The sequence below is a fragment of the Nematolebias whitei genome, chromosome 1, assembly GCF_014905685.2.
Source record: "Nematolebias whitei isolate Nwh7 chromosome 1, NemWhi1, whole genome shotgun sequence".
NCBI lineage: Eukaryota > Metazoa > Chordata > Actinopteri > Cyprinodontiformes > Rivulidae > Nematolebias > Nematolebias whitei.
This window is the reverse complement of record NC_056498.1, coordinates 37,058,028-37,076,836: the sequence shown is the minus strand read 5'-3', so window position 1 is coordinate 37,076,836 and position 18,809 is coordinate 37,058,028.

The window sequence follows — 18,809 nt, the reverse complement described above, 5'->3', positions numbered from 1 at the left end:
CTAGCAGGAAACATGGCTCATGACAGCAGAAGGACAGGATCATCCCTCGGCACCTACAGTTGGCTGTCCGCAGTGACGAGGAGCTCGGCAGGCTGCTGGGAGGAGTGGCTATCGCACTGGGAGGAGTTTTGCCTGGCATTTGGGCGGTCCTACAGCCCGAGGGGAACCGAGAGGCCAGCCGAGTCTGGGTGGACGGATCGGACGGCATCTGCAGCCAGTTTCTTAGGATCCACTGTGGGATGGACCTTTACAAGAGATCCTTCCTGCCTACAGCCATCAGTGTCTATAACATCTCTTAATGAAATGAGGATAACGAGTTACAACAACAAATAATTTCCCTCTGGGATTAATAAAGTATTTTTTTATTGAATTGAATTGAATTGAATCACATAGACTACACCACTGGGTGACAGGTGGCATTAAATATTTTACAGCAGAAAATATTAACCTTGTTTCTGCTTGTGTGGAAGTACACACCAAGATACTGGAAGCTCTTTATCGTTCATTTTATTTCTGCTGCATAATTTGATCGTTTATTTACCACAGTGGTGGTTCTTACAGGCTGGATTGTGGTTTACTAGGAGAACGAAGTGGATCAATTGCAATAAACACAAATTGATGAATTCAGCAGGTTGTTTTATGGATGGGTTTCTGTTTCTGTGCATGCATCAGGCCGTCTGGCTGTTCTGTATTTTGAGGATGTACAAGATGGGTTTCCCAAAGGCCGACCTGCAGGATCCAACCTGACGTGAGCCTCCTATGGAGGAGAATCCACATAAAATAAATTCAGACAGACCATCTTTGTTCCTCCATAAACCCACAGCGTCCGCTCGACGCTAAACATTTGCTCCAGTCAATCTGGAGCATTACCACAATCGATGGAAGCGGTCCTCGTCTGCTGTGCTCTGGGCCATCTTTGCTGTGGTTGCTGCTTCCGAGTTGGGCCCGGTTTGAAACTCTTTTAAAGAACACAGCATGCGGTGCAGCTAAAAGCCACCCTGTAGCTGGAAGAGAAAGAGCCTCTTCGCACCCAACTCTGCCCTCGGCGTGCTGCTGTTGGTCTACCACTTTGCCACATGCTACTGCTAATCGATAGCGGTGCATTACTTTAAAAGCAGCGTGAATCGCCGCGCCGCTGATGGCTTTTGTGTGCGACGCATTCGTTTCTTTTGAATAACGTGCGAAGGGGCTTCCATTAATGTGCATGTCGCTCCCTCGAAATAGAAGACATTTGAACTCTTTTTTTCAAAGACTGGATTAGAGGCAATGAAATTAAACAAATTAAAAGGGAATTAGGCAAATTGTTGTTCTGTTAGTAAAAGCCTTCTTTGCTCCAAACGCAGTGTGAAAACAGAAAAGGGTTTTGTAAATGAGCCTCTTCTAATGGTTTCAGACTAACATGGGTCAATGATTAATTTTCTTTGTTGGGTCCTTTCTGAAAACCTCATTTTGGATTAAAAAAAAAGTTTATTTCTGACCAGATTAATGAGCTAATGGCTAATCTGGGCAAGACCGAAGCCAAAGTTCACGGATGCCTCTTAAAACAAACTCCAGTCTTGGAAAAATCACAATGGAAGTCGCGTTGTAAACTTTTACATTGCTATCACTTTCACATTACCCGGTTACTCTGGCAGAAATATTATGCTAGCAGAAATGCTACAGCTAACTGCTACCATTTCTTTTCATAAAGCCGTAAGATTCTGTGTAAATAAAGTTTAATACAGAATGATGGAGTCAAGGTTTATAAATCAGCATTTGCATGAACCCCTTTAGCATTTTAAGGTAAAAATAGCAGAGGAACTTGAGAGAAGCTGAAAAATCCAGATGAAACTAAAGCGTCATATGTCTGTCTTTAGAGTAAAATGTCTGTGTTACTGCAATAGAGATAACTAGGAAATATGTTATTGTTGCAACTCTTGGAGAGAGATCCAGATTACGAGACTGATCGATCTATATAATACTCTAAATAACTCCCCAACATGTCAATATTCGAGTCCTTTCTTTAATTATGAGGTAAAATACCCACAAGAGCAGCTCGTTAAGTCGACAGAGTAGATTCCTCATGTTAGCTTGCTACAGTCCCCCCTCCTGAACAGTAGGTGTCACTGCTGAGACAATCTTGCATCTACATAGAATAAATGGTTCTAGAAGAAGTCAGAAGGGTACAAACCACAGACTGTATATATTTATAGCTGCTGCATGCTTTGAAAGACGTAAGAAATCTGTTCTCGCATGGGTGGTTGTGAGACGTTCTTTTTCGTTTTAGACTCTAAATGATAAACTCCTGTTAAGCCCTCCAAATACAGCAGGCGTTACGTGCAAACAGAACGCGGTTGGCAGAGACGACGTTTATTTTCAGTTAGTGATGGTGGAGGAGGAGAAAGAGAACATGTTGGAATAGGAGGAAGAGCAAGAGCTGGTACTTGTGTTAACTGAGAAGAAGCGCAAATTTGCAAAATTGTCACAAAGAGACCGTTGCCCTTTCCAACAGATGGCGTCCCTACGCTGCTCAACCAAGGCGTACTTCCTCCCGATCAGCACGGCCACAAAGAGCCACCTGTGTTTTAGCGCTATCCCTGTACACAAAAATTCATTCTCCTTCCACAAGTTCTTTGACCAGCTTTATTAGATTTATTTGACGATCTTCCTACATTTTGCTGGAACAGTGGTAAAAATGGTTATATTTCCTAACGCTGCTCCTCAGCGATTTACCGATCGATCTACGTTCCCACCCTCATCTATGGTCACGAGCTTTGGGTTGTGACCAAAAGAATGAGATCTCGGATACAAGCAGCCAAAATGAGTTTTCTCCGCAGGGTGTCTGGGCTCTCCCTTAGAGACAGGGTGAGAAGCTCGATCATCCGGGAGGGACTCGGAGTAGAGCCGCTGCTTCTCCACGTCGAGAGGAGCCAGTTGAGGTGGCTTGGGCATCTGTTTAGGATGCCTTCTGGACGCCTCCCTGGTGAGGTGTTCCGGACACGTCCCACCGGAAGGAGGCCCAGAGGAAGACCCAGGACACGCTGGAGGGACTGTGTTTCTCGGCTGGCCTGGGAACGCCTCGGGATTCCCCCGGAGGAGCTGGCCCAAGTGGCTGGGCAGAGGGAAGTCTGGGCCTCCCTACTTAGGCTGCTACCCCCGCGACCCAACCCAGGATAAGTGGAAGAAAATGGATGGATGGATGCTCCTCAGCAGAGCAGTTGAAAACTCCTCCACATAAACACGGCTACAAAGTTCAGACCAATCGCACAATAAATCGCTTATACCCTTGCGAGAACAAAGTTCTGCCAGGAGCTTGTGCACAGAACTGATTCTCGTAATACCTACAAGATCGAACTGATATTTTTGTCACGCAAAGACGCCAACGAGAACAAAGTTCGTAACATCGCGCAACGTATAAACCACCCTTAGCACTGTAATAAACATTAAGATGTAAGACCAAACCCCTTAATTTGAATCTGGAACGGGACCAGTTTCCAGCTTGTCCCAGTACAAATTTAAGTTCTCCCAAAAATCTAAGCAAGCGGGACATTGTCCTTGTTCTAAAATGGACATGGAGCGTGGACATGACCTTGATTGCACACTCGTGTTTGAAGATGGCTGTATCTGATGTCCTCCACTGGAGGAAAAAAGAACTTATTTAGACTAATTTAAAACCTTGAAGTAAAAAATAGAGAACTGAGAGCAGCAGCTGGAGTCACTAACAGATTATTTTTCTTTCTGCCAGGAGCCGACGGTTTGTTTCCCCAACGCAGGCAGGAACTGGAAAATGTCGCCTGCGTGTATGAAATTCATTAAACAGCAGAGAAATGAAAACAGCTGAACACATTATGTAAAATAAGTTATTTGCGCGTAATTGATGTGAATAATATTGTTGTGACTGCGTGAACGTGACACATTAAAAGTCTCCGACGGCCTTCTCGTATGTTTCTGATCCGCAGTCATTTGAGCGCTCTGAGCAGACGTCGTTCGTCACACTTACTTGTTATGTTGCGCTGGGTGTCCGACTGAAGGAGCTCCCTTCCAGCTGCATCTTCATCCCACACTCTGATTGAGACACAAATTACATTTCGACTGTAAAGACAGAAGCTATCCATATTTATTGATTTCATTGTGATAATCAAAGCTTTCTGCATTCGTTTGTTTCTTTATCGGGAGGAAGATTGAACAGATCCTGCTCTGCACGAACACATTTCTACTTTTGAATTCGCAGCTTACAAAACTTCTGGTTGAATATAAATCTGACGGCTCCGACAAACTTTTTTTTTTTTTTCCCGGCGGCTTCCTTCGTCAGGGACGAACACCAAAGTTCATCTCAGTAATCCAGGTACAAATCCAACATTGGTCAACAGGTCATCTGTACGGTTCCTTTTCTTGCTGAGACGTTTCATCCTTCATCTAAAGGACTTCTTCAGTCTAAGGAGCCACCAACAAACTGAGTCCCACCACAAACGGCACACTCCCATGGTGGAAAAACAAAGCAGTTTTCTGGTGATGAAATGGCCTCTGTAGCCCGCCCTCTCCCTCGTCAACTCCTCTGAGGCAGCCTTGCCAAAGTGGTTCAAAACACCAAAGTTCATGCTCACGAGTAACTCACACGAAGACCTGGCGATTGTTTTTACCACCGAGCTACCACAGGCCTCTGTGTGGAGCAGAGAGCTGCCATCTGGGGCGCCCGGGGGAGCAGATGGTGGGAATTAAGAGCCTTGCTTAAGGGCTCAGAGTGGGGTAAGTGACGGTGGAGAAAGGTGTGGGTGCTTCACCTTTCCCACGCACATTTTGATGTTGTCGGTCGGGTGAGTCGAACTGGCGATTACAGGCCCACCTCCTCTAACATCTGCACCGGACCCGGCACCACCCATGCAAGACAGATCCACAACCGGGGTACAGACGTCAATTAATTAAAGAATTTAGATTCCTTGTTCTGGCGATGCTACATAAATTCTAAAAGCCCCAAAATCGATTTTAAAACGTGTTTAAGTTTTATTTTTTCCGCTCGCACTCCCGAGCGTACTGCGTATCGCATTACGCGTCCACCCGTCACCGTAGCGTTTGGCCGTGTAGAGCACCGCTAGTTAGCCGTCTCCTTTTATCTGAATGGAGCCTGCTAGCATGGAGCTGGAGGACGGCATGATTCAACCCGTTCCTTCAGTGGTAAAAGTCATTTCAGATCCTACGATGTTCCGGGGAAGACGGAGCTTGAAAAGAGCACGATTGTTTGCAAGAAGTGCCAAATAAAAATACGGTACAGGTTTTCGAATATATAGCAAATGTTAGAGCAATATGGTAAAAAAAACTGTGACGTCTGTAGTTTATTTTGAGTTAAAGTTTAATGTACTATGGTAGGCTAAATATTTGTTTACTTTTGTTTTTATATGTTTTGAACTATTTGTCTGTGATGGACTTGAGACCTGTCCTGGTGTTCCTAGATTTTTATTTTATTTTAGTAAAATCCAGGCAGCTAAGCTAACCTAATACTGGTAATTTAAGTTAAACAATTGTATGCACTCCTGTATTTGTTCCTATTTTTGTTATAAATATAAAATGATGCAAAAAGATTTGATACAGTAAAGAACCTAAAATAACTTTTAAATCAATATTTGTTTACATTGTTGTTTTAATCTTTTCCTCGCTGCCCCAACTATAACACAGGCTCAAAATATTTAGCCATTTAATAACAATGATTTGAACTTTTATTAGCTTTTGATCACTAAATAAGAAAAAAGTAAATCAAACAACCATCATCGCCTCCCTTAACAAAAAGTAGTACATTTCAAGTTCATTTTTGCAAGTATACTTCAAGTTAAGTATATCAAGTATACTACACCCATACTTGTAGTGTACTAGAAAGTATACTGATTTAATACTTGTTTGGACTAAATTAAGACATTTTTATACTATTTTTAAGTATATCAGATAAAGTTTATAAAAAGTAAACTTCAAGTACACTTCCTCATTTTTAGTGTAAAATAAGTATAAACTACTTTTTGCTAAAGGCTGTGTCTGTTCATTTGTTCTCTGTTAGCAAAATATCTAAAGACTGGACACATTTGAATGAAATTATAAGTAATCATTGAAGTCTTCTCTACAACTGATCATCCTTTAGTCAACCAGATTCAAGATGGCTGCCACAGCCAGTCAACCCCAGGTTGGTCAGAGAGCGGCGGCGTCCTTCACGAGAATCAAACCCGCCGTTTTTTAAAATCTCACATTCACAGCGTTTGTTTTTGCTGTTCGCTTTTTAAAAAGTCAAATAAAACGGTTCCGTGTAGATGTTTCTCTGCTTTTTGTCTGACGGCAGAATCCCGAGGGAGCCAGACCAAATGGACTCGATTCATGGGCTCTGACCATTGACCTTTGACGACAAATACCATGTAGACCCGAGTAGAGCCGAAACAAGTTGTGGTGAGACTGGACAAATCAATGTTTTGATATCGGAACAGGTGTACACGATTTGCCAGGTTGAGCCGATTTGACAGATTTCTCTCGGGCGGATCAGATTTAACTCATTTGTGTCTTGTAAAGGTCATGTCTGGCGCTTCAGAGTAAAGAAAAACATGCTCTGTATTTCTATTTAAAGCTACTTTGTCATTTGTACCCAATGACTTTTGATTATTCTCCAACAAAGTTTCTAGACATCCAGTGCGGCTCGTGTAGCTCCTTTTCTGTTTGTGCAGTCCTCCGATGGAGTCTGGAAGGAAGAAGACGGACTCGCCGCTCAGCTGCTCGATCGAGCGAGTCGGGAACATCCTGCTCTGCACGGTCCCACCGGGGGGGGGGGGGGGCGGTCTTTCAGGTAGACTCCGTTTCTCGCAGCACTTTGCGTGTCCAGCGTTAGCGTCTACCGCCCCACTCCCCGTCTCTGCTCTCTCGTTTCACACCTCTCTGGCCTGTGGCCCTCAAAACGAGTGCATTAACACAGATGAATAGCCACGCTCGCACAACTGTAATTAGGCCGAAAAATTTCGTCGACTAATGTGTTTGGCAAGGTACTCACTGTGAACATACACCTGCTTTCAGCACGGGATTATGAGGGAGGGGTGTATGATTTGCACTGTAGTGCTTCTGGGCTGAAGAGCCCCGGCTTTTAATGGCGCTCACTTCCTCTGTAGCAACTGAGAGCGGATTGACGTCTTAGCAACAAGGGATTTCAAGCTGCTTTTGTGGGTTTTTTATTTATTTATTTGTTTTGGATACACCTCTAGGCTTTTGGGAGGTTTTTGTTTCTTTTCTGTTCTTATTTTTTTGGTTTCTAGGAAAAGCGTCTTGACAGTAAATCACATGTTTTCTGGTGAACTTGGCTCCAACCTCAAAGACGATCACCGAGAAACACAACGGATATGATTTCAATTGTTAATTTTGCCAGTTGTAAAGTCAAAAAATAAAAAATAAAAGACTCACGGTCCAAATCTTTTCTTTGTAATACGTGGCTGATACCACGAGGAGTGAAAGGGAAATGGTAGCGTTGAGGAGTGTTTCAGTTTCGTGTTTGTGTACGAGCGATTGTTGGGCTGTGACTCCCCAGTCCTAGTAATTAATTAAGAGCAATCTAATTAAAGTTGAACGAGCCAAATCAATGTTGCATTTGTGAGCAGGGATGAACCCTTTCCATTGATTTTCCTTGTTAGTCATGGCTGATATTTGTTTGTAAAAGAAAAAATAATAGATGAAGGAATTACATTGAACTGAATGAGCTGAATGTAAAGCGCTGAAAATGCAGTTTAGTGGATGTGGAGCGCAACATATTAATTCAGTTCATGCCCAGATGACTGAAGTGTTAGACGTTTCTGGACGTCCCTGTCCACTGGCAGCAAAACCAAACCAACCGTACAAGCAAGTACATTAGGAGTATTGTTAATATTTACAATTTTTATATTTAAATTTTACCCTAATTTTAATTTAGTGAAAGCAATAACATTATGCCGACTACTTCAACATGCTTTGTGATAAATGAACTATTAATAGATTAAAATGTTCTTCTGGTGCAATGACTTTTAATTTGTTTGTACTTTTTTAGCTTTTAAAAAAGATTCAACATGATTTAATATGAAATCCCTTATAGAAATTCTTTTAAAATCGTTTTACACTTTGAAATGTGCTTCAGCTCTGTTTTTGTCTGTATTCTGATTTTAGCTGCTGCTTTGCCACTTATCGCTACCATTCTGTTACGTTTAGCTAATGCTTTGCTAATGTTATCTTTTAGCGACATTTCTGCTTTTTTTATAGCTTTAAATTACAATTGTGCTCCTTTCAGTTTTACAAATATCAGCCGATGCTAATAGTTTGCCAATATTAGCGTCTGTTTTGCTAACTTTAGCTTAACCCACCTCCTGCTGCCCTTGGGTCACAACAGGAGGGTTAAGCATCTATTTTGCTTTTTTAACTATTATTTTGTCAATATTAACATTAGCTTTAATAAGCCTTGGCATTTCTTTTGTTTATCTAAGAATCTTTATTTTCTAATTTTAGTGTTAGCTACAGTTCTGCTACTTTTACCTCCTAGCTACTGTTCCACTGCTTTTAATCTTTAGCTTGTGTTCTCATTTTAGAACATGTACTTATTTCTGCCTATGTTCTGCTCATTTTAGCCTCTGTTCTTTGTTTTAACTTTAACATTTCAGTTAAAATTTCTTATGCATATTTCTGCCGTCATTTAACACTTAGCATACAAATGTAATTTCTTTACAAGAGTCATTAGATTCTCTGAAGCTCTCTGAAATTGGTTTCTCAGATCACACTAATGGCTGGTTCTCTAATGATCACTCAGATCGGAGGCAATGTGTTCACCATAATGGTACTTTGTCCAGTTATGTAACTGTTGACAAGGGTGTACCACAAGGTTCAGTCTTAGGACCCACCCTCTTCACAATCTACATAAGTAATGTAGGTCAGATCATCCTTGATGCATCCATACATTTCTACGCCAACGACACAGTAGTTTACCGTCGAGCTAGAACAGTTACTAAGGTTTTCCAGCTTTTCCAGTTATCATTTGACATCATCCAGTCAGATTTGTTCCATCTCAAACTTGTGCTAAATGCTGATAAAACCAAAGGGATGTTGTTTTCAAACAGGAAGTCGGTACCAGCAGTCCTTCCTTCTATTTTATCTTTGAATGATGTTCCTATTGAGTTTGTCAATTCTTATAGATACTTGGGTATTTTGATTGACTCGCATCTTTCTTTTAAGTTCCATGTTGAAAACTTGGTAAAGAAATTGAAAGTAAAACTGGTTTTCTTTTTCATAAATGTCTAACTCTGAATCCTAGGAAACGCCTTGTAACTACCACTTTCCTTCCCTCCATTGACTACAGTGACACTATTTCCATGAATGTTCTTGCAAACACCCTGCAGATGTTGGACGCTGCGGATCCCGGTGCGCTAAGCTTCACAACTGGCTGTAACTACCGTACCCACCACTGCACCCTGTATTCATTGGTCAATTGGTCATCATTAACTTCACACAGACTATCTCACTGGTACATTTTCTTCTTTAAACCACTTCTTGGTCTGCTGCCTTCATATATCTCCTCCTACAGTATATGTCACTCCATGAGTGCAGCTAGAGCATGTGCTTTCAGGACATAATTACCTGCAGTGCGGACTGAACTTGGCAAAATGGTCTTCTCCTGCTCCGCTCCTATTTCCTGGAAAGATCTGAAGCTCTCGACCTTGACCTCTCTAAGGGATTTTAAACAACTGCTAAGTTCATGGCAAAAACCAATGCAGACATGTTCCTGTTTTTAGTACTTTACGTCTTTTTATAATGTAGCTGTTTTTGTTTCATTCTAATATAATTTTTTCCATATACTTTGTAATTTCATATGTTTTTTTATATGACTGTCTATTGTTGTATGTACATGTGTGTTTTTTGTTTAAAGCAGGTCTCTCTTGTAAATGCGTCCTCGTGGCTCATTTAGACCAAGCTGTATAAATAAAGGCTGAATGAATGATTCCACAGGTTGAGTAATTGTTGCTTACGGAAGCATACTCGTAGTTGTATACTAAGGACAGTGGGTTGTCTTCCCACAAATCAACGTGGTGATACCAAATTGACGCTCGGTGTGGAGCAAAGATCTGGGCAGCTGGGGGACGCTGTAGCAGAGACCCAGACTGTCGGTGACTGGAAATGACTGGTTGATTTTGTAGCAGGAAGGCTCCGTTGTCTCCACACAAACAGATGTACGGCACATTTTCCTTTCTTTATCCTCCTTCCGGGAGTCTCACAATTGCATGTGGACTTTCTTTCTCTGGAAACACGTCTTTGTCCTTTTTTTTACCCACACACGTGTATGCACACACACAGACTGGTTGTAATTAGTGGCACTGGGTAATGGCCACATAATGCTTCTAATTGGACTGGCAGGCACCATTACCCAGGGCTAATCACCATTTCCTGGGTGACGAGGCGTCCTGAACCTCTGACCAATAGCTGCTAGCAGGATCTGTATCGCATAACCAGAGCTCAGTGAGCCCATCTACACCAATTAACCCAACAATTCTCTGACTCACACTGTACAGAAGATGGAAAACTCTGCTTTGTCAGTCAGGTTTTGAACTGGTTTATGTTACTGTATGGCTGATTTTTTTCCCCCTATTTACTCATATTTCTAAACTAGTTAGTGGTTGGAGTAGGGTTAGGCTCAAGACACAGTTACTTTGAATATTCAGAAAAAACACAAGACATTTTCTACCTAGAGTGACTACAAACTTTTAAATATGGTCCCATGAAAACACACGTTGGACAGTTTTGGTTGTGCTTATTTCAGTCTAAATGCCATCACGAGTTGTTTGGGTCAAAACAAAACCTTCAGCAGTTTCTAGAAGCTTGTAGACTCCTTGGTGAACTACTGAGGAGACAACTGGGAGAGGACACAAAGAAAACAGTGAATGGAAATCAAGAGACCAACTAAATCATCATTTACCATCACCAATGGATGCTCCTTGGATAAGATGGGTTATCTTTGCCATCACCAAAAAAGGAAAGATGAGGAATACTGCGGATTGTACTTGTATAGCACTTTTCTATCTCAAGCTACGCAAAGCACTTTACAATACAACCGGTGCCTTCATTTACTCATCCACACAGCACTGTACTAGATGTCTACAAAACATCTGATTCTGTAGAGACTAATGCGTGCTTTAGATCACATTCATACACCAATGGGACACACGTTGGAAGCAATGGGGGGGTTTAGTGTCTTGCCCAGGGACACTTCAACATGTGATTGCTGGTGGAATCGAACCCCCAACTCTCCCATCGTAGGACAGCTGCTCTAACCACTCAGCCACAGCTGCGAATGTGTGTTCATCTGTTAGCAAAGTATGTAGTGCACCATGGAATTCATTCAAGGTAACTTTTAGAAACACAAAAAGGGCTACAACTCTTTCAATTTTATGAGGATCTGCCTAAAATTTGGTGCAGCGGTAGCTGAGACTGATGATCTCCAACACGTTCTGAGCTCCAACAGGTCACACTAGATAGTTTTAAAACCTGTGTGTTTCTGTTTGCAGACTATTTTATAAATCAGTTAATAAAACCTTCAGACAAATTCACTGGATTTACATCTTCAACAGATTCACTTTTGGAGTCAAACCAATTTTGGATGGCTGCCACTGCTAATTCACCTTACAAAACACAGAAATGGCTAAAACTGAGGCAGTTATCAAGGCACAGTAGTCCTTTGTTTATTGCAGGGGTTCGGTTCCGAACACCCCGCAGTAAGGGAAATTCCGCAAAGTAGGAATACTACATTTATTTTAGTATTTATGTATATTTTAAGGCTTTATAAAGCCTTCCCACACTCTTACAATGTTCTAAACTCTTAAACCTATGTAATTTTAACAAGATGCATATATATACTGCACAGTAGCTACTGCAAAATTTTATACAGGGACTCACCAGCCTTGGTCGGATTCTGATCAGTTCTCTGCAGCCGTTGAGCACCAAGATGCTTTTAGAGTGAGCCAGACCTTCGGAGAGCCAGTACAAAACCACACAACGGACCAGATTGAGTCCAAATAATCCAGATAAATCTGATCAAAAACGTCCAGGTGAGCTCCGAAGACACTGGACCTCGAAGCAACACTTCCCTGCTTGAGAGTCTCCCTAGGCTGGCAAGCAGCACTCAGATTGACCGATGAAGCTAGATGTAGTCCTGGTCTGGTTCTGGTCGGGTTCTGATCGGTTCTCTGCTGTCACTGAGTGCCGAAGTCACTATGAATAAGAACCGATCTTTTTAGTCAGGTTGGGCTCGGCTCAAAACTTTCCTTCCATTTTGGCAGAAAGCAGTGGGCTAGAAGCACTGTTGGCTTCTGGGAAGTGCAGTCGCCTTGTGGGTAATGTAGTTTTTTTGGTCTGGCGATATTGTGTGGGCTTATTGAAAGAAAACTACAAAATGGTAGTGCCTGTCCAAATTATTATTTTTTGTTGTAACTTTTTCTCAACCACGTGAGTACAGTAATATTACTGTAAAGTTGACAATCGTGTGTCGTGTACAATTTTATTATTTATTTATTGTACAATATTATGAACTGTACATTCACAAACCACGAAAGAGCAAGTCCACGAAAGTTGAACCGTGAATTAGCGAGGGACTACTCTATTGAGAAAAGGTTTGGTGTGGTAGTATCTAAGCATCATCCCCAACATGTTTTGAGCACCACGTTTTGTTCAATAATTTTGCCTCAATCTTTGGCATTAATTGTTGTTAAAATATCCCATGGACTTCTGGACACATTTTAATAAATCTACCAATGGAAGGACATCCACACTTTACCTTTTAGATCTGACCCAATTCAAGTTGGCCAACACAGCTAATTAAATTAGCCAGCACAAAAATGGCTACATCTCAGTCAGTTTTTCAGATAGTCAGCTAAAATGTAATGTGTCAGTATCTGAGAGTAATTTCCAACACATACTCTGAGTGTGACACTTCACAATATTGCAGAAAAATGTCAGGATCTATGTTTTTTGTTGGCTTGTTCAAAGACTTTTGTGCTTGATTAGATTTGTTTACGGTGGTGATTGCGTCTGATTTACTCACTTGTGTTCATTCTTTCAGTTTTCCCTGTGCGCCGGCACTCACTTCTCCTGAGTTCGTTGTCTACTGTCACCTGTTGTCTCTTTTTCAAGTGCTTGCAATTTATGTTCATTAGTGTTCCTTTATATTCTGTGTCCTTCTGTTGGTTCCTCGGTTCTGCGTTGTCCTGTTTTCAAATCAGTCGTGAAATCCCTCCTTGTGTTCCTCCCTGTTCTTTCCTGCGAGAGATATTTATTTATTGTTAGTAGCTTTGCTGCCTCAGCAGCCATTTATTTTGTTGCTAAATCAGTTCTTTGTTTACTTCAAGATATTGAATCCTGTCTGCAAGCTTGGGCTAAAACCTCCAGAAATCATGACATAAAACCTCAGCCAGGAGTTTACCCCAGGCTCAGCGCAGATGATCGACGGCATTGTTGGGCAGCCAAAACATAACGCAACAGAATAAGAACAAGACAATGAAATGGTTTTTATTTTAAAAAACTACCTCTTGGCCAAAGGCATCACAACAATTACATGCGATGGGGACGTGCCCCCTCACATTTAAAAAATATTAATTTGGATGCCACCCCACCCACACACACACACACATACAAACACATTTACCATAAAACATTAGTTCACCCAGCGCTGTTTCTATTTCTTCATGAACGAATCCATTCCACCTGGTTAATTGGAGAATATTCAAACCAGTAAAAGTCCACTTCGAGTTTTCCTGGTTACCTAAAACAACTCCTCACCAAACATACAGAGTTAGATCACTTGATGATGCGGGGGAGAAGGCGGAGACACCTCTGTGTTGTGTGCTAGCTTAGTGCCACATTAGTACGGCCAGTTGTTGACCAGGGGGAAGTGTGGGTTAGGATGCGAGAGAGAAACGGAGCACTACGTCTGTAGCATCTTAGCTAGCGCGTTTATATTGCGCGTTACTAGCTTAACATTATGTTAGTGTTGACGGTTGTTGTGAGGAGGGTTTAGGATGCGTGAGAGAAACAGAGCTCTAGGTCTGTAGCATCTCAGGTAGCGCGTTTGTTTTGTGCATTGCTAACTTAGCATTACGTTAGTGCTGACAGTTGTTGTGGGGGGGTTTAGGATGTGTGAAGAATGGAGTGCTACATCTTTAGCATCTTAGCTAGCATGTTTATATTGCATGTTGCTAGCTTAGCATTATGTCAGTGCTGGCAGTTGTTGTGGGGGTTTTAGGATGCGAGAGAGAAACGGAGCGCTACATCTGTAGCATCTTAGCTAGCGCATCGGTATTGCGTATCCTTAGCACTACAGTATGTTAGTGCTGGCAGTTGTCTGTGTGGGGGGCATTGTGCCATGCTCTCTAAAAATAGTTATCGAATCAAGTGTTTATCTATGTGGGTAAACGTGGATATTTAACAACACATTAAAATACACCAGAATGCAGGAAATGTCATCTATTCAGAATTTTCTGGGGGAGGACCCCCAGACTCCTCCACTAGTGTGTCCCTCCACATTACAAATACTTCTGACACCAATGCACTTGGCCCTCCATCCTAAGAAGTATTGAGACACTTCTACAGATGTGGGCAAACCATAGATGTAGGTCCAAGTGGTGAGGCAGAGGATGAAATAAAAATCCCATCACTGTCCAGCTCGCTAACTTCTGAGTCTTGGAGGTGCCCTGCAGGTGACCAAAACTTTTAACCAGCTTCTAGTTTTGGTGTTTCCCAGCTCAGCAGGACCAGAGTCCGCTCATCTTTTCCTCTTTGACACAAAGGGGACTTTTTTCGATAGTCCCATGAAGTGAAACTGGCCCACCAGAGCTTCGAGGCCAGCCAACATGTGAGAGAAACCTCGAATGTGAGAGGGAGGGAAGGTAGGAACCTGAACACAGCTGAGCAGGAGCTGAGAGCTTTATTTAGCTTTCCACATCAGGAGGCTTTCATTTTCATGCCCATTAAACATGACCTGAGTTTAATTGCATTTGCAAGCTTCTCGACCAAGCCTTATTTCACATTACGGTTTGGAGCTCTTTCCCACAGTGCTTTGATTTATTTTTGGCTTTCTGAAAACTGAAACTAGTAGCTTCCTGTATTTATTTTTCTCATTATTCCATTTGCATGATTTATTACGTTCTTTGCATTGAAAAAACATTTGTGCAAACACGTTTGGTCATTAATAAAAGGCAGTTTTTGGAATTTCCATCTATTAAAACTAAAGTGACGAACCGATTAGGCTCGGTTAGGAAGTTTTTCTCTGAAATATGGGTTCTTTGTTTAAGGTAATTTTTTTTACAAGTGCACCGGTCTTTTGATGCAAGGCTGTAGAGGCCCACCGGAGCCCCTGATGAATTGATTTTGAAGTAACTGGGCTAATCTTACTGTTTTTTTTCCAGGAGCATGTTATACAGAAGGAGGACTGTCCTGCCTGAAAATAATGCAGCTTTGTGTTAAAGTTAAAGAAAAAAAAACGATTATGCATTCATGAGCTTTAAGTGAACTTGCAGAGGAAAAATCTAAACTGCAGTGGCATTTTATCACTTGTGAGCAAAAATAAATATAATACAACTTTTATAGAAAATGTTTGCATAATGCAGCAAACTGCAGAAATTACAAATGTAACTTGGTGTATTTTCACTTTTCTTTATTCAAAGTACAGTAAACTAAAAATGCAGTAGACATTTACTCTAAATATGATTTAGAGTATATATTCTCCAAAGGCAAAGCAATAATGTATTTACATGTGTCTGTGTGTCTGTTAGTAAAATATCTTGTGAACCACTGAATGAAATGTTCAGAAACTAATCAGTTGATGTTAATCTAAACTATACTTTGTAGTCCACCCATTTCAACATGGCTGCTCATGCTGACACCAAAAACACAAAAATAATCAGTACTCTGTCAGTTTTACCGTTATTGAGATGAGATTTGGTGTGGTAGTAGCTGATGGTCATCCCCAACATGTATTTTGAGGGCTCACCGATTGCAGAAGACCATTTCAATTTTGTTAATAAATATTCTTCTGGTTATCAGATGCTTCATAAATCACTGGAGGGATTGTAATGATATTTTGCTGTAATTAACTAATTGGATTTTGGGCTGATCCAGTTAAAGTTCAAGTTGTGTTTATTTGTCATATGCAGGTTAACACAAAGCTAACTGTACAATGAAATCAGGATGAGAAGAACCGATTTGACTCGCTAAAAAAACAAAGAACAAACAAGAAATACCAAACCATGCAATAAGGGTACAAAATAAAGTACCAAAAAGTGAAAAAGTAATTATAATATTTACAAGGTCCTAAATAATCAACAACATGGTAGAATTTTAATGGTGTAAACGGGATGAATTTGAATAAGTATTTCAAGGTAGCAATAAACGCTAAAATGTACATGATATATATTGCACATAACTAACATATTACACAGGTTGTGTGACAGATTATTGCACAGGTAGTGAGTGACACTGAGATTGAATTATGATGGTATGGTAGATACGTAGATACTGTATCATACATGATACAGCCACATAGAGAAGCAGCAATAAACAAACATATTAGCTGTCACAAGCTAATATTAGTCATATTAGTTGTCACAGATGTGGCTTAGTGCAAAGTTATTGCCAGTTGTTCAGTGTTATTTATTGAGAGTTCAAGATGGCCACCTCCTTTACAAAACACAAAAATGGCTAAAATCCAGTGAATTTTAAAGATACCATTCAATAATTTGGTATAATTGCAGCAGAGACCCATTCACAACACATTCCACACAAGCTACTCAACGCGTAGCATTTTGATTACGTCTTTGGCATCACTTGTTGGCGTCAAACCTGTTTGTCTATTAACAAAATATCTCCTTAATCAAGTGATAGGTTTAAATGAGACTCTCAAGGTAAATATCAAGGAGTCAGCCCAATCAAAGATGACTACCAGAGCTAATCGACTTAGCTAGCACAAAAAAACGGTTGCAGCTCCATCAAATTCACCAAACTTGAACTAAAACTTGATGTAGTAGTAGCTAAGAGTCATTGTCAACACACAAAGTGCTAACAGCTCTTTTGAGATCTTGTCATAATATGAGACGACACATATAGTTTATAAGATTCGACCAAAACAGATATAAGTCCATCTCCTCTCATCATAACATGATCTTATTTTAATACTTCGGCTTAAAGGAGGCGAGTAATCAAGAGTCCTTCAAGGAATGCTAGCCCTTAAACTGCACGTACATTTAGCTTCAAGCTTTGGAAACCCTTCACGTCCAAACAGATGTGGTCCTAATGAGTTGTTACTTCTTCAGATTACAAAGCTGCTTCACTGTGGAACAACTTTTATGCACTCGGACTGTTTACACACAGCGCTGTTTAGAAGTGAAACCGTAGCACGTCTGCTGCAATTTGGCCATCGATGTACACAACAAAAGCAGTTGTTTTCTCAGAGACCAAAGCTTTTTGAATCCAGGTTGTGCATACTACAGGCAGCTTGTCAACTTTTATTTTAGTTTCTAGCATGAGTATATGTACAGCGGTAACAATGGCGGAAAGCAGAGTGCTGTTTGTGCTGCTCACACCCTTCAACATGTAGGAGCAACCCAACAACATCCTTGGTCCAAACTACCGTACCTGCATTCACCATTATGGAACATTATGGAACTTTTTCATGCTTGAGACATAAGTGTCTGCATGCATGTGTCATTTATTAAAAATAAATACCTAAATCAGTGCCAGCTGATGGCATGGAAGCCACAGGGGATTCAATGATCCTGCTTAGCTCTGAACACTAGGAAACACCTTGTAACTGCTATGTTCCTTCTCTCCATTGACTATGGTGACATTATTTACATGAACGCCCCTACAAGAACCCTGCAGATACTGGATGCTGTCTATCACGGCGCGCTAAGATTCATACAGTAACTAGCTGTAACTACCGTACCCACCATTGCACCCAGTATTCACTGGTTAACTGGTCATCATTAACTTCACGTAGATTCTCTGCTACATTTTCATCTTTAAATCACTTCTTGGTCTGTTGCCTTCTTACATCTCCTCCTACATGTCTCTGCGTGAGTGCAGTTACAGCGTGCGCTCTCAGGACATTATTACCTGCAGTGTTCCCTCAGTGCAGACTGAACTAGACAAAAGGGCCTTCTCCTACTCCGCTCCTGTTTCCTGGAATATCGTGCAAAAAGATCTGAAGCTCTCGACCTTGACCTCTCTAAGTGGCTTCAAACATCTGATAAGGGGACTCTTGTACATATGCAAAAAATTATTCTTGCACAAGAGCATGACAAGCTTACTTAAGTGTCTATATTCTTATTACTTTGTACTCTGTCCTATTGCACCTTGTATCGTTGTACATTTGTACTACTTCTAGAGCACTCAAGTAGCATAGCTAACTTGAATACATTCTGGTACACTATGTTAGTCTGGGAACCGTCTCCCCACTACTTGTTTTTATGTTGTGTTGATTGTTATATTTATTAGCTTTTTTGTGGTGTTTTATGCTTAGCTTATGCTTCAGGTTTTATGCTTAGTTGTGTGTTAATCTTGTTTTTAATTCTGCACATTGGAGTTTTGGAGAAACGCAATTTCAGTCCTCTGTGTAATGTACTATTGACAATAAAGTTTACTTCCATCCATCCATTTTCTTCCGCTTATCCGGGGTCGGGTCGCAGGGGTAGCAGCCTAAGTAGGGAGGCCCAGACTTCCCTCTCCCCAGCCACTTGGGCCAGCTCTTCCGGGGGAATCCCGAGGCGTTCCCAGGCCAGCCGAGAAACATAGTCCCTCCAGCGTGTCCTGGGTCTTCC